The following is a 25,144-nucleotide window of genomic DNA, read 5'->3' on the forward strand; positions in this document are numbered from 1 at the left end:
GCCAGACACAATATAAAAAATGTCCACCTGCCCTGTTAGAAATCCCACACGGAAAGTGAGAAAGAGACTCTATCAGCCACCAATTGTACCAGCCATCTGAGCTAAACCCACAGGCACAAGAACAAAGATGTTGACATTCTAGCCCCAGTTGAATAGCCAGCTAATATCAACTAGAAATATCAACTAGAACAGATGAAGCACCTAGCTGAGCCCAACCAAGACAGAGGATAATGAAAAATAATAAATCATTATTGTTTAAAGTCACTACAATCCCAGGAAGGTAACAGAGGGTGAATGTTTCAATATAACATTGTTTCAAACCTACTAAAAAAAAAAAACAAAAAACGGATAGTTTGTTATGTAGCATATGTACTAACTGCCAATGGGGGAGATAAATTGAATAGTCCCTGAATTTAACTGAAAGTAAAAATACTTAATTAAATTTGAAATATTGTCCAAGGAACCATTCACAGTGAGACTAGACCTGTGTAAAAAAAGGTGTGGTTTAAGTTTTCAAATCCATGCAGTGATTTTCTTTTAACCACAAGATAAATATTAGCCTTGAAAGACACGTTTAGTTACCCTAATGTAAAGCTCCATAAGGTCGATCTTATGCTTTTGTATATCATTTTATATATCAGAAACGAAACAAGGATTATAAGAAAACCTGCAGACATCAAAATGACCATAAGGAAATACTAGCAAAAACTCTACACACGTAAATCTTGACAACTTAGTTGAAATAGGCTAATTCCTTGAAAAACATAAACTACCACAACTTACCCAACATAAAACAGGCCATTTAATATCCATATAACTATTTAGAAACATGAATGCATTATTTTAAAACTCTCACAAAAATAATCTTCAGGCCCAGATGGTTTCACTGAAGAATCCCACCTAACATTTAAGAAACAATTAACACCAACTCTGCACAATCTCTTCCACACAATAGATGATGATACAACACTTCGCAATTCATTTTATTAAGTCAGTATTACTCTGAATCCAAAACCATACAAAGATAGTACCAGAATAAAACAAACAAAAAACTATATATCCTTCATGAATAAAGACAAAAACTTCCTTAACACAATATTAGAAAACAGAATTCAGTGCTATATAATAAGAATTGTACCCCATGACCAAGTGAGTCTTATTCTAGGTACACAGGCTTGTTCAATATTCAAAAACTAATAATGGAATATTTTCCCTGAAGCTCAGGAACAAGACAAGAATGTCCATTTGCATACTTTTATTCAGTGTAGTACTGGAAGTTCTAGCCAGTGCAATAAGGCAAGAAAAGGAAATATAAGGCATATAGATTGGAAAGGAAGAAAGAAAATTTTCCACATGTGCAGACATCCTGATTGCCTATCTTGAAAATACCAAGGAATCTACAAAATATGAACAGTACTTTTGTATTGAATACTTCAACTGATGAAAGAAATCTAAGATCTAAATATATGGACAGATAGACCATGTTCACGGACTGACAGACTCAACACAGTAAATATGTCAATTCTCCCTAAATTGGTATACAGGTTTAAGGCAATTCCTATAAAATCCCAGCAAAAATTTTTGTAGATATAGATTAGATTATTCTAAATTTATATAAAACGTCAAAAAACTAAAACAGCTACAACAATTTCAAAATGGAAGAATGAAGTAGGAGGAATCTTTCTACCTTATTTGAAGACATATAGCTACAGTGATAAAGACTGTGAGGTTGACAGGACAGACAAATAGATCAATGAAACAGAAGAGAGTACCCATAAGTAGGCCCACACAAATACATCCAACTGATTTTTGACAAAGGTGCAAAAGCAATTTCAGTAGAGAAAGGATAGCCCTTTCAACAAATAGCTCTGGAACAATTGGGCATTCCCAAGCAAATATAGCCTGGACCTAAATTTCATACCTTATACAAAAACAGCTCAAAATGAATCACGGACTTAAATGTAAGACATCAAACTATAAACCTTTTAAAAAGAAATCATCAGAAAAAATTTTGAGATCTAGAGCTAAGCAAAGAATTCTTAGACATGAAACCAAAAGCAGAATCCATCAAAGCAAAAATTGGTAAAATGGACTTCAAAATTTAAAAATTCGCTCTGTGAAAGAACCTATTAAGTGGATGAAAAAAATAAGCTAAAGACTGGGAGAAAACATTTGCAGACCACAACCCCAAGGGAAAAAAAAACAGTATTTAGGATCTATAAGAACTCATAAAAGTCATCAATTAAAAATAATTTAGAAAATGGACAAAGGACATAAAGGGACATTTCACTGAATATGATGTCTGGATGGCAAATGAGCACATGAAATGAAGTTTGACATTATCAGCCATTAGCAATGATAACTAAAACTACAATGCGATGTCACTACATACTTATTGGGATGGCTAAAATAGAAAGACAACCAAATTCTGGCAAGGATATGGAGAAAACTGGATCATTCATACATTGCTGGTGAGAATGTAAAATGGTACAGCTCTCCAGAAAACAAAACATGCAACTACCATATAATCCAGCAATTGCCCTCCTGGGCATTTATGCTGTAGAAATGAAAATTTAGGTTCCGTAAAACCTGTAAACAAGTTTCTATAGCAGCTTTATTCATAACAACCCTAAACTAGAAAGAACTCAGGTGTCATTCAATGGGTGAATGGTTAAACAGACTCTGGTAAATCCATACCGTGGAGTACTACTCAGAAATAAAAACAAACCACTAATACACACAACATCTTAGATGAATCTACAGACAATTATGCTGGGTGGAAAAAGCCAATTCCAAAAGGTTGCACATTATATGATTCTACTTACATAACATTCTTGAAAAGACAAAACAACAAACATGAATAATAGGTTAGTGGTCACCATGATTTAAGGAGAGGTTGGGGACAGGACTGAAGTGGTTGTGCTTATGAAAGGGCCACACAGGGATCCTTAGAGTGATGGAACTCTGTAACTTTGCTTTATCAATGTCAATATTCTGATTATGATGTCATAGTATTGATTTGCAAAAGGTTACACTTGCAGAAAACTGCATAGAAGGCATGCAAGAACTCTGTGTTATTTCTTATAATTGTATATTATTTTATATAATTATTTCTTAACAACTACATATGAATCTAAAACATCTCAATTTTTTTTAAAAACCTTAGTCAACTCACTAAAAAATGTGCATTTTTATGCTGATATAACCAGTTAATTTTAGTGAATCCACTAAATCTCATCTGCTGCTCTAATACAATTTTATTACTAAGAATATTGAATGTAGGAAACTTTCCTATAAATTCAGAAACTACAAAAATCATGGACGCAAAATATCCATTGACTTTTATACCTTACTCATTTGATGGCATCTGATGCCTGGCTACTGTTCTCCCAAGAATACTTTTTGTATGCTTCTGTTTTCACTTTAGAATATGTTTAAATTTATATTTAGAATAAATAATACAGTGATATGGTGGGTATAGAGTGAAAAATATCTTCCCACTCTTTTTCCCCATCACATCTAACCCCACCCCTATCTCTCTGTAAGTCACCAAAGTCCTCCACAGATATTTGGTATATATTCAAGCTAATATGTATGTTCAGGCTAATATGTGTTTTCTTTCCACCTTCCCAACCTTTTTCTATTTACACCACTGTTACTATATACTATATGATGCATAATTCTGCATCTTGGTTTTTCACTTTAAAAATCTTTAAAACCTTTTGCTCTCAATACGATAGTTTATTGTGTTTTTTAAAATGACCGTATGGGTATGTCACACATTACTGTGTTTTTTAAAATGATTGTATGACTATGTCATATATCGGTCATTTCTGACAGTTTGCTTCAGTGTTCAAGCAACTCACTTTGTATATCTGACATTTACATATCTGTAGAATAAATTCCTAGAAGCGGAGCTGCTTGATCAAAAGTTATGTGCTTTTATAATTTTGGTAAATATTGACAAATGACCCTTTATAAAAGCTGTCTCAATTTGTACTACCACAAGCAAAGTATGAAAGTGCCTGGTTCCCTCTGCCTTCTTCAATACAGTGAGTAATATTTTTTTTAACATCTTTATTGGAGTATAATTGCTTTACAATGTCGTGTTAGTTGCTGCTGTATAACAAAGTGAACCAGCTATATGTATACATATATCCCCATATCCCCTCCCTCTTGCGTCTCCCTCCCACCCTCCCTATTCCACCCCTCTAGGTGGACACAAAGCACTGAGCTGATCTCCCTGTGCTATGCAGCTGCTTCCCACTAGCTATCTATTTTATATTTGGTAGTGTATATATGTCCATGCCACTCTCTCACTTCGTCCCAGCTTACCCTTCCCCCTCCCCGTGTCCTCAAGTCTATTCTCTACGTCGTCTGCGTCCTTATCAGTGAGTAATATGTGAAAGGATACCTTAGCGCGTCAATCACAAGGAAATAAACTGAACTTCGAGACTGAAAACAGCTCTATCCTATATCAAGTGGTACCGTGCATTTAATGCCACCCTGTAGCCCAGTCTCTAAGGCTTGCTGTTCACCAAGAAATATGAGACAATCATTACTGGTCAAAGTTAATGTATAAGCAGATAAATTTGTTTATTAAAAAAATTATTTACTCAATACATCCAGAAGAGTAGTTAGGACTTGTTTTAAGTTATAGGGCAAACTGGAAATAAATCTAAAGATGCCTGCTATGTAACCTTGAATGTTTTCACGCATCAGACTACACCCATGGATTTTTGTTAATAATGCAGTCTGCTCAGAAACTATTTTAAAATCGACTCTGCATAGGAATATATTATTACAGCCAATCATGCATATGTATGCAGTAATAAAGGGGTTAACACACTCTCCAAAAGAAGTTGAGAAGTAAATTGAGAAGTAAAAGCTTTCCGTGCTTTTGATCACCAACAGTCTCTTTCAGGTCTATCATTCTAAGTCAATGATTTTTTAATTACCTGGATGATAACCCCAGAGTTCAAAGGAATGCAAACTTCTTACCAATTAAAACGAAAGTTTTATGTCATGACAGGACAAGCATATTTTCTAACATGTACAAAATAAAATTTGAACTGTGATCACTGGGTAAACTAATGCTTATCAAGTTTAGGTTTTAGTGATTATTCTAACTTATTTTAAAATTTCAACAACTGACAACTAAGCATCTCACCTGATTATTGGTATCTCAAACAGCTATTATCCAATTTAAAAATTCTTTACTATTTGCTATGGTTTGAATGTTTGTGTCCTCCCCCATCCCATATATGTTGAAATTCTAACCCCAATGTGATGGTATTAGAAGTTGAGGCTTTTGGGGGTTAATATGAGATGCTAGAGAACTAACTAGCCCCTTCGACCACGTGAGAACACAGTGAGAAAGCATCCTCTATGAACCAGGAAGCAGGCTCCCACTAGACACGGAATCTGCTGGCACCTTGATCTTGGACCAGCCTCCAGAAGTGTGAGAAATACATTTCTGTTCATTATAAGCCACCCAGTTTATGGTAATTTGTTATAGCAGCCTGAAGTAGACTGAGATAGTATTTCTTATTTACTTTATTAATTGGATAACAGAGCACTTATTTCCTAAAAAAAATATGTAAATATCTTTCTTAACGCCATTAAAATACAATATCTTGAGTTACATATATTGGAATATAAAGTAATTCTTGAATCAAATATATAACGTGCAATCAGAAAAAGAAAACTTGTCAACAAATGATGACATTCTCTTCCTTTCACAACAACATTAATTCCTATCTTTCTGCAAAAAAAGAATACACTGAATGTTCTTTTCATTTGGAGGAAAATGGTCAATGAATTCAGTAATATATTGATAATATATTTTAAGCTAACAAATATACATGGATCGTTGGTTATGTAAGACACAAAGCCCACTCATTTTCGCAAAAATAAAATAGACAATTTTGATGGTTGAATACTCCGAATTTAACGAGAGAAATACACACACTCTCCGGTCCATCATCAAGTATTTATTAAATACCTACTACAAGTCAAATCCAATACTAGGCGTTGAAGACAGAAGCAGGAGTGTATCTCAGCACCATTCTTGCAGAACTGAGGCTGGGTGGGGTAAGGAGCTCTTCACGGGGTTGTTCGTCAGAGAATGATATTTCTTAAAGCAAACACATTGTTCCCTGTGTTTCGGGAAAGCAACCAGGCAATGACAGGTATAAAACAGCTTTAAAAACGGGGAGACGAGAAGCCCAAATGTAGCACAGAACGCAAACGCTTCGGTCTTCTTGTGTTTCTGGGCAGTGGACCAAACAAACGGTGCAGACTGAGACCGGCTCTACCTTTAAGACCTGTAGGGGAAACGGCCGGCCTAGGGGAAACGGTCGCAGTCTCATTTGCATAAGCACCCAAACACTGCTGACGTCACCACGCCCGAATGCGGACCCCGCCCCTTCTTACTCCACTGTTTCCCCGCTAGGGAAGAGAATGGAGAGCGGAAAGGAGAGCTCAGCACCGGAGAGCGCGAACCTGTGGGCTTCTCTCTCAGCGAACGGGCGGCAAACGCCGCTTTTCCGCTCAACGGAAAAGCATTCCAGCCACTGCGGCCTCTGAGACCGGGTAGGTCATAACTGTCCCCAGGACAGCTCGAGCGTTTTTGACCCATTCGTATTTATAAGGCGCGTTACTAACTGAAAGTCTACCCCTATCCTCAAAACGGTCCTCTGCCCGGGCCACGCACAAACGAGCCGAGTTCATGAAACGTAGAAACGGTCTCCCATCCTCTCCTTAAAACCCCGGCGCCAACACCCTCACCGCCACATCCTCAAATCCCTGGACGCGCAGAAACACGCAGGCTGTGCTTTCTCCGGGAGCCGCGTGCCTTGTGCAGGAGAAAGGCCCACTTCAGGACCATTTAACGCAGGATACCTCAGGCAAAAGGGAACTGCGGTCACGTGACAACACACCGCCTTGGGCAGTCGCCTTCGGCAGTTGCAAAAGCAACCAGAAGCGAACGAGGAATGAGGTTGGCTCCTCTCCCCGCCCCACCCTCACCTGCACGAGGATCAGCTTCCAACTCACCGAGAGCCCTGGAAGCGTCTCGCTCCGTCCTGACCCTGGCAACTTTCCGACTTGCCTCAGGCGGACCCCGCCCTTCGGCCAACCCTGACTGGACTTGGAAACGACTAGTCTTTCGGGGATGCTGTGGTCACGACAGGAAGGAAGAAGGATGGTGGCACGTTTCGACCCATGTGCTTCCCGTTACACACCGCTTCTAGGCCCCCCGATTGTGCACAGGTGCAGGACGCAGAGCCCGAAGGGTCGCCCGCAGAGCCCAGCATCGCCCTCCTGGGGCTCTGGAGCCGCCCTACCTCCCCTCACCCCCGGACACAGCCTGAGCCCTTCCCGGGATCCATGCATCAATTCCGCTCCCTTCCCCGGCCCCGAGCTCCAGGGTGCCTCACGGTGAGCCCCACCCTACCTACACCGTGTCCTTAGCGGTAGGAGCGTGTCCTCACCGTCAGGGTGTCTTGGCCGGCGCCTCTTGCTGTGTCCACGTCCCGACAGTAGCAGCAGTGGCCAAGGGGTCGGGTCCAGGTGACTGACCGAGGCCGCGGGGAGCTGTCTGCAGAGAAGCAGCTGCTGAGGGCGGGCGGGCCCTGGGGCAGGGTGGAGGGGGTCTCTGCCCCGCGGGCTGGCAGGGGACTACTCCTGAGCGCCTGTGTGTCCGCCAGGCGAAGAGCACGAGATGCAGGCGCGCGGGTGCGTGCGCGCGCGGGTGTGTGTCAGTGTGTGAGTGAGGGTGTGACGGAGGCGCCCACGTGCCCGGCCCGCCAGAGCTGCGGCCGCCGACAGGCTGCGGGGGAGGGGGGAGGCTGCGGGCGCCTGGGCGACGCGAGCCAGGTCTCCAGGCCCGGCGCCGCACCTCCCCGCCCTGCCGCCCCTTGACGCAGAGGCCGCTGCGGCTGCCTCGCTGCGTCCTCCCTGCGCTCCCGGCGGGGGACGGGAGGGACTCCGGGAAGCCGGCTCCAGAGCAAAGCAAAACAAATTCCTCCGTGCCATCCCGTATTCCCCCAACCTACGCAACCGAAACGATGGGCACCACTTGCCCGCCCCCACCACTGCCACCCCGCCTTTGTCCCAGCCGGGATAACAATAGAAATGGTCCTACCTCACACCCTTTGAATATTCTCCGAACGTCGGGGACCGGACTAGAAGCAGTGAATGACCCAAAGAACCCTCTTCCCTAGCTTTCTCTCCCAGCCTGCCATTTACATCACTCGTAAAAGAAAGCACTCTGGGCATTTGCTTCTCCATCAAACGATGGCCTGATAGTGCTCAGTGATTCTGGCCAAATTATGAAAGGCTCTTTTAAGGAACCAGTCCTCACCCTATGCTGGTCCCTTAGCATCCCACTCGTCTCCAAGGGGTCTTATTACAAAATGAAACCTGACTCACCTCTTGGAGCAATGAAGACATACTCATTAAGCCACGTGGAGAATTCCTAAAATATACATCACGGAGCACAGAAGCTTAGCCTACTTTTGAAAATGGCTGAATCTTCCCCCAAACAGGGCATATGCTCTACAGATTAAATTTAATGTCCTTGAAACTTTAAAAGAAATGCAAAATGAACGTAAAATATATGATAGCGGAAAGGTTTAGTGACTTGGTGAAGGATATTTTCACTTCTAGATGATTGATATTACCATTAAAAGAATACCTTTGTGCACTTTTAGGCCTTCCAACAATCCCTCAGATTTTGACGGTTTGTATCCAATTAAGACTGAATTAAATAATAAGGCCATTGCAGACAGGTTTTTCATGCAGTGAAAAATCTCCTGGAAAGAAATCACAAGACTTAAATTTCAGGTCAGAACATTGCTACTAATCCCCAGCTTTTAATGCAGCCAAGAGAGCTTTTTCTCAGTCTCTTCCAAACCCACCTTTAAGAAAAATTTTTTAAAGAAAAAAGAAAAGAAAAAATTAAATTAGATTTGATCCTCTGGATGCCCTTCTTCTGGCATGGGTAAATAAATACTCTGATAGATGCCCCACAGGAAAAGCTAAAAACAGTTACAATAAAAGTCTTACAGAACATCTTGTCTAATTTGCTTCTACTTCACATATTGGTGACAGGCAAATATTTATGTTAAGATATATCATTTTATATATATTGAAATTGAGACATAGTACAAATAATACCAATAACAACTGAGAAGAATTTAAGAAAATAAGTAGAGCTCTGTCCTCCATAATCAGGATTAGGTTTATCTGTGGGAAACAAAGTTTTCTGTAAGCTTGCAGGAATTGATTATAGTAGTACCAGGAAGGCCTTCTGGCCTACCAGTATTCCCCCCTCACACTTTTTCACTGATGCTTGACACCTGTCTCAAATGAAAGTACAAAGGTACAAGTGACAAATTATTTGTGGAGTAATGCCCTCAAAAATGATCGATACAATTTATGTCTTGATGCCAATGAGGGAAAATAAGAGAAAGTAGCTACTGAGCATCCCCCTAAGCACCTGGGGCTTTAAAATAGTTTATTTAATCTTCTCAATTAATTAATGATGTGATTTTCCTAAGTTAGAGATTAGATAGAGGTGATACCCAGAAAAAAAACAAATGCGGGACTTCCCTGGTGGTGCAGTGGTTAAGAATCCGCCTGCTGATGCAGGGGACATGGGTTCAAGCCCTGGTCCGGGAAGATCCCATATGACACAGAGCAACTAAGTCCATGTGCCACAACTACCGAGCCCGCCTACCACAAATACTGAAGCCCGCACGCCTAGTACCGGTGCTCCACAACAAGAGAAGCCACTGCAATGAGAAGCCAGCACACCGCAACGAAGAGTAGCCTCCACTCGACACAACTAGAGAAAGTCCGTGTGCAGCAACAAAGACGCAGTGCAACCAAAAATAAATAAATAAGTAAAAATTAAATTAAATTAAGTTAAAAATTTTAAAAAAAAGGGAAAAGGAAAAAAATTGCAAAGAGTCACACAGTGACGTTCAATGGCAGAATGGAGATTTAAACCCAAATCCGGCAGGCTTTTTTTTTTTTTCTATGCATTTTTGTAAGCCTTTAATGGATGTATAGATTTTAACAGAAGGAAAGTGTAGAATTACCACCAGGACTAGGTACCTTAGAAGGTAAGAAGTGGAGTAGGGTTGCAAAGGTCCTAAAAGGAGATCCTGGGTACTTCCAGTCATAGAGGTGAACAGTACCATTTAAAAATTTTAACAGCAAAATCTTTCAAAGATTGACTGTTCAACAGCTAACATCTTTTAGCTAGCAATTACTGAGTGCTTTCTCTGTCACACAGTAGGAAAATGGCCACCATGTGGTGGTGTTGGTGCAGCGGGAGGAGGCAGCACACACAAGGGAAGAGCAGAACTTGGAAGAAGATTTCTCCCTACAGGTAAAGGTAGACCCATCCTTATGCCCACTCTGTACTGACGTGTACTTACATATCAACAAGTATTGATGTGATGCTGAGTATGTGCCTTTGCAATGTGTGGAATAATCCATATGCTTGATTTTTCTTAATGCTTACACCAACCCTATGAGGTAGGTACACTGCAGAAGAAAAACCTGAGGCTTTGGTTGTCTAAATTCACACAGTCAGGAGGCATCTGTTAGATACAGTAAATAAATACCTGCCTGTATCTAAATCACCTTCTGAATTTGACACCTACTTTTAAGCAATCAACATTATACTTCTCATTAAAAAAAAAAAGTAATAGAAGGTCTGAAAGAGAAAGTAAATGAGTATTCCCTTAAGTGTGTGTGGGGTGTGTGTGGTGGGAGGAATCTTGACTTGCCAAGACTTTCTACCATAGTATTTTTTAAAACCAAATCCCTCAAAATGACAATATTATGCAAAAACTCCCAGAGTTCAGAAAAACAATTCAAAGATTCTTTTAAAAAGTTTTAAAAGCATGATACTAAAGGAAAATATTGAAATCATTTCACATCATGAGATAATATTAATTCATGTTCAAAATTCTGCCTTTTGGCACTTCTGCATTCCAATTAACATAGGAACAATTGTTTAATTAATTGTTTAATTAAAATTTTAATAATTTAGAAGTCTTTCCAGTTCAAAGGATCCCGTGCATTGTCTGGCCATTGATGAGTAGGATCTTAATAGCAACTCAAACCAATAAGCCTTTTTATGGCTTAACTAAGGATGTAAGAGGTGTCCCACAAGACAGTGCAAAGGATGCAGCTCTCACAGTGATCCAGAAATTTCACTCCCAAGGATAGTCTGAAAAAGTAAAGGTCTTCATTGTACGAGTGGAAACAACAATTCAAAGGAAAATATTGAAATCAATTCACATGATGAGATTATATTAATTCATTTTCCTATTGTTGGGGAGGAAGAAATTTTTCTCTACCCTTCTAGGTTCTTCTGGCTGGTCTAATAATTAAATTGACATGAGATAGATTAACAAGAGAAAATCGAACAAATTTTAATAACATGTATACATGAGAGAGACCCAGGAAAACTTAGTAACTTACCAAAATGGCCCAAGCCCTCACCTTAAATACCATCCTCAGTTAAAGACAAAAGAGGATGTTGAGGATGCTGAGAGTCATTATGGTAGGTGACCAGGAAAAGCACAGTAAACAAGGGTGATGCATATTTAAGTCATTGTCTTCTCCACTGATAAGAGTTTCTAGAGATTTGGTCATCTTCCTCTTCCATAGACAGAGTGGGAGACACACATACAAATGGAGATGTCCCTTATAAATGTAAATATTTCCTACAAAAGGGCAACTCCTAGTGGTTTTCAGAGCCCTTTCCATGTCTGCTATTTCTCAGGGGGAAAAAAAAATTTTTTTAAACAGCTTAAATTCACTAATATGACAAAGAGACCTGTTTTCGGGTGGCAAATTCTGCTTCCCGACACCATAATATTCAGCATATTGTGGAGATTCTATTTTTCATTCCAATAAAAATTTTTATTATATCACCCTCCATACCAAATGTTATTTGATATATAGTCTCAAAATGTTTCTAAAATAAAGTCTGTGCAATCCCAAAATACCTAATGAATATTCTGTTGACCCTATATATTCATGACTGATGAAGGACTGAGAGGTAAAAGCAAGGCAATTAACCAGGTTGTCTGATCTCTGTATAGGCAGACGATGGGTTAACTGAATAGATAGATATCAAAGCAATCAAATCAAATTTTTAAACAATTGACTAAGATAGCGAAGCATTCAAAACAGTAGACAAGGATCAAATTTGCTAGTGTTTCTGCATTTTGTAGATAAAGCCATAATGGCTCTGATACGTGAAAATACGAACAAAAGTGATAACATTTTTAAATTTTTTGGCTGAGCCACACAGCATGCGGTATCTTAGTTCCCACGTCCCCTGCAGTGGAAGTGCCCAGTCTTAACCACTGGACCGCCAGGGAAGTTCCTTAAGTTACTTTTTATTTTTTATTTTTTTTTTTGCGGTACGCGGGCCTCTCACTGTTGTGGCCTCTCCCGTTGCGGAGCACAGGCTCCGGACGCGCAGGCCCAGTGGCCATGGCTCAGGGGCCGAGCCGCTCCACGGCATGTGGGATCTTCCCGGACCGGGGCACGAACCCGTGTCCCCTGCATTGGCAGGCGGACTCTCAACCACTGCGCCACCAGGGAAGCCCCCCTTAAGTTACTTTTTAATTATAAATTTCTTTTATATAATAATAAATTATACTTCTAAAATACTTTATATATGTGGACAAAGAACATCACCTGCCATTTTAGTAAACAAAGAATATTGCCTGCTAATACAATAAACAACATATGTTACCCACTGTCAAGCCATCAGCCACTGCAGCAGCTCCCCAAGTGGTGCACCGTGAGGGGAATTCAGGATGGAGAAAAATTGGAAACATTCTGTGCTAGATACTAGCTCTAGTAGTTAAGATACACATCTAAGGAATAATTTCAATGATCCCAGACTCTTGCATCCTCCCATACTTAGAAAAGCACTAAAATCATTCACTTGAGATGTCTGTATTTTGTGATTAGCAGTAATCTTTTGATGTTTGACTACATGGTTTTTTTTCAGCAAAAACTCCTATATATCCTGGCTCCTCCCTTACCCCTTTGAAACAGATCTTCAGTGCTATCTGAGAGGTGTCTCCCAGGCTATAGTGCTCTGTATGGTCCCCGAATAAAACATAACTAACAATTTTTACGTTGTGCATTTTTCTTCAGTTGACATATATGTCAGGTACTGTGCCCAGGCATTAATCTGGGTCTAAAGCTATGTAGAGACGTAAAAACAAAATGTTTTATAGTATTTGTTTTGCATGTCATGCCTTTTCTGCTTTTTCTTTGATTCATTTCAAAATCTCATTACCGATTTATTCAAGTTCCATAGACTCCATAATCTAATCTAAATTCTAAATTATTATTTTAATACAACAATGATACCTACTCATTGAATAAATGTCAAAATATGAACCTGTACATGGTAAGAAGTTAAAAAGTTAAAGTCCCTGTGTTTAAGTTTCTTTGCCTTTCTGTCAACTCTACAAGCTAATATTTAATAGTTAAATATTGTTAACTATTTTATATGTATTCTTACAAAATTTCCTTTCCTTCTCTCGCTCTCTTCCTCTCTCTATATATATGTCTATATATACATATAATATACAAATATATAGTTTTGTTTGTTTTTATTAGTGTTGTTGTTTTATAAAATGTTACAAATGACTGCTTTTCTCATTGAAACATAACCAGAAAGACTCAAGAAAACTAGGTTGATACTGGGGTTCTATTAAATTAAGATGATAGTTAAGTACTTAGGGCACCTATAGGCCTTCTAGGATGCAATCAGTGGTTCTCTTTTATAAAAGTAAATGCCTACAGTTTTCTTCTGAAATCTTAGCAACCCCTTATCCATCTTCTTTATAAATGTTGATGGCTTTAGGGTTCTGTCCTTGGTCCTTGTATCTTTTTTCTTTCCATACTCTCCCTGGATGATTTCATTCACCTACATTTTCTTACATGTTTGATTCAAATAATGGTGATATTAAAATATTTAATTTTATGTAAGTAATAATCTATAATTGGCATTAACCAAAGGAAATTGATCATAGAGAGAGCCAGGGTTCCATGAAGGGAGCAAGGGTGACTGAAGTAGCAGAAAGGAGGCACTTGGAGGACTCAGGGCACAAGTATTTCTCCAGAAGTAAAAAATATTTCAATTTTCCTTCAACTGATACAGCTGAATAATGTGGGATAAGTGAAAATTATTCTGTACATTGAAGTGGTTTTTTGGACATATACTATTTGTTATGTTAAAGCAATTCCTTTTCATTACCAATTTACTAAGTTTTTGAATCATGAATTATTTCATTCAACAAATATTTATTGAGCACATACTAAATAGTAGGCAGAGTTCTAGGTGCTTGAAATACATCAGTAACCAAAACAGACAAAGATTTCTGCTGTCATAGAATTTATACTTTAGTGGGATTGGATGAAGGAAGGCAAACAATTCACAATAAACATAATAAATAATTAAATCATATGGTATGTTAGAAAGTAAGTGCTATATAATAAAAGAGAGAATCTAAACCAGGCTAAGTGAGTTCAGAGGGTCAGGAGAAGGAGAGTGGATTTCAGTTTTAAGTAGAGTGGTCAGATAGGCCTCACTGGAGATTTCTGGAGCAAGCACTTGAAGGACTTGCAGGCGTTCGCATTGTGAATGTTGGGAGGTGGGTGTGTTCCAGGCAGAGGAGTAGGTCAGTGAAAAGACACTAAGAGAAGTTCAACTGGCATGTTTGAGGAAAAGAGAAGAGACCCAGATATATCAAATGCCTGTATTACTTTATAAAGTCAAGCTTATGTTTTTTAAACTTTAAATTGTTATATAAAATTTATACTCATAGATTTTCTGTTGTTTATCCATGCTTGCATTCCTGGAATAAATTTTTTCTTGACTATGATATAATATTATTCTCTGTATAAATTGATGGATCCAACTTTTTCATATTTTATTTAGAGTTTTTAAAAAATCTAAATACATAAAAAAATTAATCTGTGATTTGTTTATATTCCCCTCAAAAAATTGTTTCTCAAGGTTATTCTAGCATCATAAAATGATCCATAGTTTACACTCCTATTCTTGTCTCTCAAATACTCTTTTATAAGATAGAAACTGTTTACTACTTGCCTGGGACATTGAGAAAAATAGGAATGGGATGGCAGATAGAGATACTTTATTATTAATTCAATCTTTCTGTTTGTCTATTTAAGTTAACTCTTTCTTTTGTTGACACTATATGCATTTTAAATTTTTTTCCAATTGTATAGAGAAATTATTGGCATATATCTCTGTATAAGTTTAAGGCATACAGCATGATGGTGTCATTTACATATATTATGAAATGATTACCACAATAGGTTCAGCTAACTTCCATCTTCTCATATAGATAACAATAAAAAGAAAAGAAAGAAGAAAAGAGAAAAAGAAAAGAATTCTCCTTGTGATGAGCACTCTTAGGATTTACTCTCCTAACAACTTTTCTATATCTCATACAGCAGTGTTAGGTGTAGTCATCATGTTGTACATTACATTCCCTAGTGCTTATTTGTCTTCTAACTCCAAGTTTGTACCTTGCGACCACCTTCCTCCAACTCCCTGCAGCACACTTGCCTCTGATAAGCACAAGTCTGATCTCTTTTTCCATGTGTTGGGTTTTGTTTTTTGTTTTTAGATCCCATATACAAGTGAGGTCATACAGTCTCTCTCTGTCTGATTTATTGCACTTAGCATAATGCCTTCAAGGTCTATCCATGTTGTTGCAAATGGCAAAATTTCAGTTTTTTATGGTTGAGTAATATAGCATCATATATTACTCAACCATAATTAATATGCTTTGACTTCTTTTATGTGCTTACTACAGGATTTTCCCATGGGGTTACCATGAGGTTTACATAAAATATCTTAAACTTTTAATGCCCTGTTTTAAAATGATAACAACTTAACTTCAGTAGAATTTGTACACTTTACACTTTTAGTTGGTTTCCTCTTCACATTTTAGGTTATTGCTGTTACAATTAACTTTTTTTTATTGTTTTTTAATTGTGTAACTAATAACAGGTTATTGTATTTATGGTTATTTTTGCCACACTCATTTTTTTTTTAAATGAGAGTTGTGAGTTATGCATCACAGTGTCTGTACAGCTTACTGTTTCAGGACCTGAATCAGGCCTGAGGTTGCATTGAATTCCCTGGTCCAGTGAGGCCACCGGTTTTGCTCTGCAGAAGTGGGAAGCCACAGGCTGTGTCCTCTTTCAAGCACCACTATATGTAGGGCTATCGAATGGGCTATATGGCTTCCCTGGTTGGACAGGCTGAAGGCTACAGTCAGAGATGAGTGGGGCTATGAATTAGATGGCCTGCTGAGGCACAGTTGGAGAAGCGTCTCTAAAACTGGTAATGCTCTTTGTTGTCTGTAGTCAAGCCAACCCACCTCCCAAGTTCCCTGGCCAAACAGGGCCACTAGCATCGTTCCCCAAACTGTCAACTCTGTCTGCTCCTCTCTTGTCTTGAGCACTGCTGGGCTTCACAGCTTTCAAGTGTTTTCACCAGCCTTTCTCTCAGATGGGGCCAGAAGATACTTTTCACAGTGGGTGAGGCTGTTTCTTGGCCCCCTTGCCTGGGTAAGAGTGGGAGGGCCACTGCAGGCTACACAATTCCCTAAACAGTTTCTCCAGTTAAGAGGGGCCAGAAGCTACCCTCAGCTTTGGCTACGAATGAATCCCCCGCGTATGCGTGCACTGAAAGCCTCCACGTCTAGCACTGCCTTTCCTTTTGGGGTAATTAGCTTTGTCCAGCCACCTCTTGGCTTGAGTGCCGCTGGGACACACAGCTTTCAGGAGTTGTCACCAGTCCTTTTGGTCAGATGGGACTGGGAAGCGCTCTCCAGAGGGGATGGGATTATGACTCAGCACCTTACCTGTGTGCGGGCAAACCAGGTTCTGGGTCTGACTAAAACTCCTTGTTTGAGGATCCAAATCAGGTAGATCTGCACCCCACTGAGTTCCTCCAGAGCATGCCCCTGATTAGTTCTGCAGATGAGCAAAGCCACTGGTTGGAATTACTACTTGGGCACTGCAGGTATGAATTCAGTCTGCCAAGATCCCCGTGATGGTTTTTGCAAGCCTTCTTTGTCAGTGTCAGATTCCCAGCAACTGAGCCCTGCAAATTCTTAGTGTGAGGTCAGAGTAGGGGCTCCTGCAAAGTGACCCACAATGGGGAGTGGGGGAGCTGCTTGTACCTCCTGGATTCTCTTCTTCCACTGGATGAACCAGTGGCTCAGGGGAGACCTCTCTGTGTGATGCTGTGCTGTCCTGGGGGAGGGGAAATGCAGTCAACATGTAGCTGCTTCTGTAGGGGAAATGCAGTCAACATGTAGCTGCTTCTGTTACCCTTCTAATGCAGTCTGTCTTGGTCTCTGGGGGTGGGGGGTTACTTCAGTCTCACTCTCTTACCCTAGGATTCTTTCAGTGGTGTCTTGTTCTTGAATAGATGTTAGTTGTTCTTCTTGTGAGGGTAAGTGAAGTCAGGAATGACATGTTGCCATCTCAGTGTCATCATTCTCCTAAGTTAACTGTTTCTTATTGAGTAAATTTTGATAATTCATTTCTTTTAAATTATTCATTTTTCTAATTTTTTAGTGTGTTGCAATAAGTTTGTTAGTATTATTTTTAATTTAAAATTTTAGATTATACTTGTAGATATAAGTACTTCTCCATAATATTGTCTATTTGAACCTGTTCTCTCCCTTTTCTAATCAGTTTTGCTAAACATTTGCCTACTAGTCCTTTCAAAGAATCAACTTTTGATATTGTTGGCGATGTACTTTTTGCTTTTCTGTGAATTTTCTTTTCCCACATTATTTATATATTTCTTCTACTTGTTTTTTTCTAGCTTTTGGGTTTGAACAACTATGATTATATCTTAGTTTGTAAATTGCTTCAAGATTATAATTTACTCTATAAGTACAGCTGTAGTTGCAAACTACTAACAACCTCAGTCTCAAGCAATATAGCAGGTAGAGAGTCCCAAGCTCACAGGGAATTCCAAGAAGCTGCATTAGATGTGTGACCTTCTGAGAGTTGTGACTTCCATTTTACTCTGTCTTCCAAATTACATACATGTCCCTCTTATTGACAAACTCTAAGAATCTACAAGGAAGGAGATTCTTGGAAATGCAGTTCTCACCCTTACAAGGAAGCAGTCATGATAGCATATTGAAAATAGCCAATCCAGCACATAGCATTCCTATCCATAATTGAATTTTTATGAGTTCCTTTGTGTATGTGTGATATTTTCGTTAGGTGGTATTATTATGGTTACACTGATTTTACAAAAGGAATTGGGAAGATCTTATATTTTACTAAATTTTTGGCTAGTATGAATATATATCTCCTTGGACATATCTCTTCTTTAAAAGATTGAAATGAATTAGCTTGTAAAGCCATCCGGGCCCAATAATCTTTCAGAGGTAATTCTTTCACATTATTTCCAAGAGCTTTTAAAACTTCTTCCTGCCTAGGTTTTCTTTTTTTTTTTTTTTGCTGTACGCGGGCCTCTCACTGCTGTGACCTCTCCCGTTGCGGAGCACAGGCTCTGGACGCGCAGGCTCAGCGGCCATGGCTCACGGGCCCAGCCACTCTGCGGCATGTGGGGTCTTCCCGGACCAGGGCACAACCCGTGTCCCCTGCATCGACAGGCGGACTCTCAACCACTGCGCCACCAGGGAAGCCCTAGGTTTTCTTCATCTTTATTTGCTTTGGAAAAAAATTTTTTTCAGAGACTATTTTTTATTTTAACCAAATTTTAAACCAGGGTTGTGTATACTAAAGCTGTATTTATAGAATACTTTAAAAATCTGTTTTCTAGCTATGCTTGTAATAAACAGCCTTGCTGCACAACTAACCATCCAATAATCTCAGTTGCTCACAACAGCCTTTATTTCTCACTCATATTACACTTCAGCAGTTGCAGTTTGCTCCAGTCTACTTGACTCTGTTTGACTTTGTTCCATGTGTCTTCTCATTCTGGGACCTTGCCTTAAGGAGCAAACCTTAAATGGAACACACCTATTCTCTTAGAAAAAGGGAAGACAGGAGGCCAAAGCAATTGAAAATACAACTTCTGTTTAGATGTGGTGTGTGTCACATCATTTACTTTTCATTGTCCAAAACAAATCAGACCCAGGTGCGGTTCTTATTGATCTGAAGATCTGGAGGAGGAGAGGTGGGAACCCAACCTTCCACACACGCCCACAACACAAATCCAATGTATAATGGTGGAATAGGAACAAGACAACTATAATAAACAATGCCATTCAGAGCAGTCAGTCACCCAAAGCACTCCTGAAATCTCACTGAGCTAACTTGTAATGTGTTCCTGTGCTCAGTGAGGTAATGTTAGTTAGAGGCCATAGTTCTCCTTAAAAGTAATGCCCTTGCCATTTGTTCTCCATGGCTTCTGAGTCCCCCAACTCTTTAATTAATGTTTAGTTTTTCAATATCACCCTTGGCCACATATGAAATGGAAATTTTGGTGCCTAAAATAGTTTGTCAGTTTAATCAGACTGGTGGTACTTAAAAAATTATTTGCTTCCAATCCACTCTATGTATTAATAGGCACATGCACAATTCTTTTCAAGACATGCCTTTCTCTTTAGATTTAATCATAGGTACTTTGAGCTTATCAGATACGTGTGAGATTATGCCTTTGGTCTCTTTCCCCACAGATATGTTGTCCAACTTAAAGGATCTGAGGGGGGACTGGCAAATTAATTAAATCTGAGTTTAAAACAAAAGATGTGGTGGCCTTGCCCTCACTTTGTTCACTGAAGTTGCTCGAAACATTTTTCTGTTTTGTTTTGTTTTATTGCTCCCATTTACCAATTAGAGAAGGGAAAACACTATATCTCTAAATCCTGCAAGTTCTGGAATTTCTGAGCTTTTTTTCTTTTCTTTTCTTTTTTTTTTTTTTGTCTCTTCTTGAAAATGAGCCAGTTTTCTCCTAACTCATCTCCTCCTTGGCACACACCTTATAAAATGCAGCTAATACCAACAAACCCATACTAATAACATTCTATTTAAAAAAACCCTTTCCCAGAACCACAGGTTCATTAGATTCAGTATCTGTTTTTTAAATGATTTCAGGTGACAGTTTTATCAAATATTTCACCACTGTATAATGTCGGTTGCCATTTTCCAGTCTCTACTAACGTTTTACTGTTCATCCACTATCTGATCCCAAGCCAATGCCGTATGTGTTAGTTTTTTGTTGCTGTTGTTGATGGTGGTTTTTTTTAAATGACAGAACCCAGTTGTATCAACTTCCCTATTAGTTAGACTTGTGTCATAACAAGCATGTTTCATGTAGCTTCTCATTCCGGAAGCCAGACTGAAGGAGCAGATCCTATGCAGAACATGCACATTTTCAAAACAAAGGGAAAGGGCAAGAATATGAATCAAACCAAACAATCATATTTAAAACTGTTGTTCAGACATGGAGAATGGTTTACTTTGTGAAAGACCCAGCTCTTAAACTTATTTATATATTCTACTGATTTTTTTCTATTTCTTAATTTGCTAAACTTGGTTTCAACTCTGTTATAGTCTTCTGCATGTATCGATTTGCTTTGTATTTCTAGCTTTTTAGATTAATGCTCAATTAATATTTCCCCCTTTTTTGAATAAGAAAAAGACCTCACTAGTTACAAATTGATGCTGTATTCAGCCTCTGTCCTATTGTTGCTCCTCAGTAGAGATTTTCCCCAGTTGCTCCTCAGCTTTCTGAAAGTTGCTGTCTGTTTTCTGTATGACTTCCAGTCCAGCTGCTTTCAAATTTATACTGTTTCACAGTGTTAAAAAAAAAAGAGAGAGTGATAAGCTCTATCCCTGTTCATTGAGGACTTTACTCCTTGCTCTACAAATTAGAGTGCATTTAAGATGTTCTAAAACGGTATACCTTTATTATTTTGAAGTGATACAACATTTTTAAAGAGAGAATATTCTTTATGTCTCCCTTCATTATATCTAGTTAAAATTCTTGAGTTTTTTTTAAAAAATCTTTCTTTAGTTTCAGTTCATATCCAGAAACTCCCTCTTTGAGATTCCCTTTGATAATTGCAGTGGGATTCAAAAAGGAGGAGTTAATTGCCTGTGTTCACATCATTATCTACCCAGGATTCTTCCCTTGAGGATACTCTATGCATGGATAGTATATGGCAGGATTTGAGCTATATGTAATATATTGATGTTTTTGGGAGGCAGAATCTTCACTGGTGGGGTTGGGTCATACAAATATGCAGTGTTGGAAGTGAAAGAAGTTAAAAAATGTAAAGAGAACACTCTAATGTTGCAGCGAAATTGGAAGTATCAGAATTAGCTCATTTAAAAAATATATAATTTAAATATATGTACATATTAAATTCATGAAATTCCACTGAAAGGGCCTAGAAGCAAAGACACACATAGCAATGAGCACATCTAGAAATAAAGTCTCAGTTTCTAAATATCATTCTGCACTGAAAAGAATCAGTGTTTCTGAAATGGCTAAACCTAGGTCTGAGACAAAGAAAATACAAGATGAGCTTGGAAATATCTTGTGCCAGAAGTGATCAAAAAGAGATAGGGACATAGCAAAAGGAAATAGCTATCTTGAAAGGCTTCCAACTTGCTAAATATGGGGAATTTCAAACTTGAAAATTAAGAATGACAGTAATGTAGTAATATAACAGTAAATAGAATAAGAATACATATGTCCATACTCATAATAAATAAAGCAATAACTATGAAAGAAGAAAAAGATCTTATAGTAAAAAGCCAAATACTGAATGTACATGGAATGGGGGTTTATAAAATTACCATCTTGCAAATAGCAGAGTAGTAATTAATTTGAGTAAGATAATCTATGGTTTCTAAAACTAGTAGTTAAATTTTTTTCCAGTACTTGTTATGAAAAATTTCAAACATACAGAAAAGTTTCAGGAATTTTCTAGTGAATGCTTATATACTCACCATTTAGATTCAACCATTAACATTTTACTACCCTTGTTTTATCACAGACCAACACCTTTCCACCATTCTACTTGGCATAAATCCATCTTATTTTATTGAAGCATTTCAAAACAAATTTTATACATCCACACATTTTACCCCTAAACACTTCAGCATACATATAATTCATTGGAATTCAATGTATATTTATAGTTCTTTTTTTTCTTTTGAGGTAAAATTTACATAAAATAAAATTAACAAGTCTTAGATATATCATTTGATGAGTTTTGAAACAATTGTGTAACCCAACCACCTGCCAAGATACAAAACATTACCAGAAAACATCACTCCAGAAAATTGCCTCTTCCCAGTAATACCTATATCACCCCTCCAAGGCAACCATTGTTCTTATTTTCTCCAGCATACATCAATTTTTACTTCTCTAAAACTTTATACGAATTAAATCATACAGTAGTACTCTTTCATCAAGACTTCTTTCACTCAGAGTAATACTTTTAAAATTCATCCATATTAGAGTAGTTTATTTCTTTTTATTACTGAAGAGTATTCTTTTGTATGAATATAAGTATACAATCATTATCCATACTCCTACTGATGGATACTTAGGCTATTTCTAGTTTTGACTATTATGAATACATTTTCTATAAACATTCTTTCCCACTTATTTTTATTGACATGTCTTTTCATTTCTCTTGGGTTAATTTTTAGGAATAGAATTTCTGCACCATATAGTAGGCATATACTTAGTTTTATAGGAAACTGAATAACATTTTTCAAAGGGGTCTGGTGTCGAAGTCTGTGCTCTTAACTACTGTGCTGTACAGTTGAAATGGGACTTGCAGGAAAAATAGGATTTTCCAAATAGAAAATTGAGGGAAAGATATTTCCGATAAAGAAAGCAAAGCATACACTCGTGAAGTTTATTCATGAGAGGAAATTGAGGCATGTATTTGATGAGATTTCGCAGGTAATTAAGTTATGTCCTGGAGATCTGCTTGATCACGATGGTAAAGATTTATGGCTTAATGCCATAAAAGATGGTAACTCATAGGAGTTTGGGGAGGGAGGAAGTAATCATTCATCCATTCATTGATTCATTCTCTACAGTAAGCATTTGCTGAATACTAAGCATGTTCAAACACCTCAGTGGTCTTTGTGTTTTGAGAAGATGTGCTAAAGTTTTGAGACAGCACGATGTCAGGAAAGGAAAGAACATCTTCGAGAAACACTGAAAAGACAATTCCAAAGGATTTTTTAGTTAATTGAATTTAGCTTCCTGAAAGAGAGTAAGAACTTAACAGTAGTCAAAGCCTGAATAGTTGGGAAATTTCTATTGCTTTTAACCACAATACAGAAGTTAAAAGACAATCAACTTAGGGCTACGAAGCTGGAGGCAGATGTTTTTGAAGACACACCTTCTAGGGAACCCAGTACGTCTGTTATAATACCAAGTACAAAGTTCTAAATGTAACAGAATTTGTGTTCTTGGCTTTTACATAGAAAAGACCTTAAACTACTCTGTAACAAACATAGGGCTATTTTAATTCTAAGTTGGTATGCCACGTTTTAATTATATTTATAAGTTCTGTCAAATAATTTCTTAGAATAGTTTTGTTTGTTATAGGAAATATAGTCAAGAAGTTCAGATTTCCTTTGAAAGTAACAATATTTAGGGATTTAAACATTGATTTCAGGGCTTTTGAAATTTAATAATGCATACATATTGGTGCTTTTTTGGACTTAAGCCAAACTAATTTGCAGAACTTAAAGTTAGAGGGAGATATAATAACGTATCTTTCAAGGGAAAGCAGTGTACAATCATATTTAATAATATGTTACTATAATGTTATGCCAATAAAGCATTTAGAGATATGTGTAAAACACGAGAATTCAGAGTGAATCAGAAGAGAATCTACAGTCTTAGAAAAGCCCTACCAGCAATCTTTCTCTTCCATTACTTTCATACAACCTTACCTTGAGTCTAATTGTCACATTGTAATCTCTTAGTTATTTGCACATGCTTCTCTTGTGAGTAATATTTGAGCATTATATTTCCAGCCCAGCTAAGTAGATTTTTATATTAAATTAAGTTCTGCTTTTTTTTTTTATCATTTAGATTCTCTTTATATTTGATAACACTGGGGACCACCATTTAATGGTCCCTCTCCACCTCCCTGCACAGCTCTGTCAATTTCTGATTATGAAAGGTATGATAAAAGTCACAATGTGAAATAATAGCATGACAGGAATAAATTGGAGGTCCTAGGGAGATTCAATTGGAAGATAGTGCTAATTCAAGAATAAAGTGATGGGCACTGAATAAGTCAGTTACTGTCACAAAAATGATGTAAAACCAAATCATTCCCAAGCTCAATGGCTTAAAACTATGATTACTATCCTCGTCACATATCTATAGAGTGGTCAGGAATTACCTTATCTAAACTGGCCTGGCTCTATTGGTTCTAAGCTTCATTCAGGGCTGCTCCACATGTCTCTCACCTTCCTTGGACCATTATCTTCCAAGCCATGTTCTTTTCATGGCAAAAGGGCCAACAGAAACTTGATGCCTATTAAGGACAGAATTAGAGCTGGCACATTATCACAACTGCCCACATTCTATCAGTCAAAGCAAGTCACTTGGCCAAGTCCCATATAATGAGGCAGGGATGTTTATTTCTCCCATAATGTTGGGGAAAGGACTAAATATCATGAACAATAATCTATAAAACCCAAGCACTTAAGCAATCTAAAATATTTTCTGTAACTAGACTTCTCTTTTTTTGAGTTTCACACCTATACATTTCCATAACTAGCTGTCCCCCAGGTACCTCAACTTCTCAGTCTTTGACAATTCCAGTCTTGCCCAATGGCATGTTTTAAGTACCTTTTATGTGCAGGCACAGCCTCACCCAGTCCCTGAGTCATCAATAATGAAGAAGGCAATTTATTAGTCATTCCATTTATATTAAGTCTTGCTGTAGAAAGTGAATATCATTGTGCCTGGGCTGGGACTATAGGCTTGCTGAGCATTGACCTTGTTTTCTCCAAAAATGTTTGTAGGGAGGTGGGTAGCTTTTAAACTAGGATTCTGTATCAATTT

General features: G+C 38.2%; 1 protein-coding gene and 1 long non-coding RNA gene across 2 annotated transcripts in view; one reads left to right on the plus strand and one right to left on the minus strand.

The window, feature by feature from the left end:
* Positions 1–6,029: 6,029 nt before the first annotated feature.
* LOC307059857 lies at positions 6,030–7,678 on the minus strand. Its single transcript, XR_013811141.1, has 3 exons — positions 7,494–7,678; positions 7,057–7,177; positions 6,030–6,136 (listed from the first exon to the last, which is right to left on the minus strand). It is a non-coding gene; the product is annotated as an uncharacterized lncRNA (long non-coding RNA).
* Positions 6,477–25,144, plus strand: part of LRRIQ1 (leucine rich repeats and IQ motif containing 1) — a gene marked incomplete at its 3' end in the record, with an annotated part of 287,926 nt that continues 269,258 nt past the window's right edge. The window contains exon 1 of the mRNA XM_079714084.1: positions 6,477–6,594. The remainder of the gene's footprint in view (positions 6,595–25,144) is intronic.

Source organism: Hyperoodon ampullatus, assembly GCF_949752795.1.
Source record: "Hyperoodon ampullatus genome assembly, chromosome: 11".
NCBI lineage: Eukaryota > Metazoa > Chordata > Mammalia > Artiodactyla > Ziphiidae > Hyperoodon > Hyperoodon ampullatus.